This window comes from Chiloscyllium plagiosum, chromosome 14 (assembly GCF_004010195.1).
Source record: "Chiloscyllium plagiosum isolate BGI_BamShark_2017 chromosome 14, ASM401019v2, whole genome shotgun sequence".
Taxonomy (NCBI): Eukaryota; Metazoa; Chordata; class Chondrichthyes; order Orectolobiformes; family Hemiscylliidae; genus Chiloscyllium; species Chiloscyllium plagiosum.
Genome location: NC_057723.1, coordinates 57,316,275 through 57,318,348, shown reverse-complemented (window position 1 = coordinate 57,318,348; position 2,074 = coordinate 57,316,275). Strand labels below are relative to the sequence as shown.

General features: G+C 41.4%; 1 long non-coding RNA gene across 2 annotated transcripts in view; it reads right to left on the bottom strand.

Moving 5' to 3' along the window:
• Positions 1 to 1,830, bottom strand: part of LOC122556752 — a 9,577-nt gene extending 7,747 nt beyond the window's left edge. The window contains exons 1-2 of one of the 2 annotated variants that reach the window (XR_006313646.1): positions 1,738 to 1,830; positions 901 to 1,032 (exon numbers count right to left, since the gene is read on the bottom strand). This is a non-coding gene — a long non-coding RNA (uncharacterized LOC122556752). Of the gene's footprint in view, positions 1 to 900; positions 1,033 to 1,661 lie in introns of both variants that reach the window. The other variant, XR_006313647.1, reaches the window with a different exon arrangement.
• Between the last annotated feature and the right edge of the window lie 244 nt (positions 1,831 to 2,074).

Here is a 2,074-nt window from a genome sequence, read left to right as displayed (position 1 = left end):
GGTCATGTTGCGGCTGTACAGGACATTGGTTAGGCCACTGTTGGAATATTGCATGCACTTCTGCTCTCCTTCCTATCGGAAAGATGTTGTGAAACTGAAAAGGGTTTAGAAAAGATTTACAAGGATGTTGCCAGGATTGGAGGATCTGAGCTACAGGGAGAGGCTGAACAGGCTGGGGCTGTTTTCCCTGGAGCGTCGGAGGCTGAGGGGTGACCTTATAGAGGTCTACAAAATTATGAGGGGCATGGATAGGATAAATAGACAAAGTCTTTTCCCTGGGTTCGGGGAGTCCAGAACCAGAGGGCATAGGTTTAGGGTGAGATGAAAAAGATATAAAAGGAACCTAAGGGGCAACTTGTTCACGCAGAGGGTGGTACGTGTATGGAATAAGCTGCCAGAGGATGTGGTGGAGGCTGATACAATTGCAACATTTAAGAGGCATTTGGATGGGTATATGAAAAGGAAGGGTTTAGAGGGATATGGGCCAGGTGCTGGCAAGTGGGACTAGATTGGGTTGGGATGTCTGGTCGGCATGGACGGCTTGGACCGAAGGGTCTGTTTCCATGCTGTACATCTCTATGACTCTATGACTCTAAGGATCTCCAAAAAGAGCATTTAACTCTGTTTTTCTATTTCAAATATGCCACCAAATCTGATGAATTTTTCTAGCGCTTTGTTTTGTTCACAGAGTGAAATATTACAAATGGCTCCTAACTCTACTGCCAAACCCAGTATGAGTATTTGGATATAAAGAGATAAAGTTCCATTTTAATCTTTTTAACAGAGAGGACAAATGGATCACTTAAATAAATAATCACTCCTTAAAGGGGCACTGCAACTGAAAAAATCAAAGGAAACTTAAATTTTAAAAATACTATTATATGAAGGCTTCATACTGACCATTGGACACCATTTGCTCCCTCTTCATACACACTTTAGGGGTCAACTTAACTATGAAAGAGAGGCAGGCAGTTGGATAAAATGACCTCCTCAGCTGTCAGCTGCTGGATCTGTTCAGTATCTCCTTGTACTCTAGAAAATAATATAAAAAGAATTAATGATCAACACCTTGGAAAGGGAGTGTCTTTCTAGAATATTTAGGCACATTAGTTTGTTGAAAGCTTCTTAAAAGGGGGTCTCCAACAAAAGAAGAAAATGTAAAAGGAAGCTTAACAGATGAAGTTCACAAACATTGAGGAGATATGTTTACCAGCCCCTGTAGTGACCACTGTTGTAGAAGGCTTCAAGCATGAGATCAGACACCAAACATACCCTCTTCAAGAAAACCCTAGTGCAGATGTAACCATAGAAAAGGGGGCAGGCAGTTGTTTAGCACAAACCGCTCAACTACTCACTGCCTGGACCTGCTAATAGACACCCTACCCGGCTCAGAAGGAAGCCCTCTGACCTGCCTGCCACCCTCCATAGAGATCAGGAGCGTCGGGCTGAAATGCAAATAACACTTGAGAACCAGCCTTTTCACACATCCTCTATCAAGACAGAACACTCACTCTTCAAGGCCACAGAAATTATAGGTCCCATCCTGCTGCTAATCTGTCATTTGGAAGAAAATCCAACCACATACTGTAACATATTCAATCATTGAAACGCCCAATCTATTATTTTTAAGTAAAGAGGCAAAAATAACTCTGTAAACTCACTGTGCAGATCATTAAAATGCAGGGAGGTGCCAATAATGAGAATGTTGCATCGTTTTGCAGAATTTGTTGTTGTTACCTTTATGGATAAAGCTGGACAAGAAGTACTTGCTGGAGAAGCTGTGATTAATCAACACTTTCACAATAACAGTCATAATGATTTCTTGGTGGGTTGGAGCCTTGCTGTTTATATATAAACTTCTAATACCACTGGCTTTGAATGTAAGTACTCTGGGTGTTGCTCAATTGCAGAGCCTGGGGACAAGTAAGCAATGTGATTACGGTATGTAACATTAAGTGAATCACCCAGAAGAAAAATTAACCCCACTATGTCCGCAGTATAATTTTGCATTGTCATCAGACTAAAGTTCACAAATTTACTATGTTTGGGGAAGAAATTTAATTTGGATTGAGAG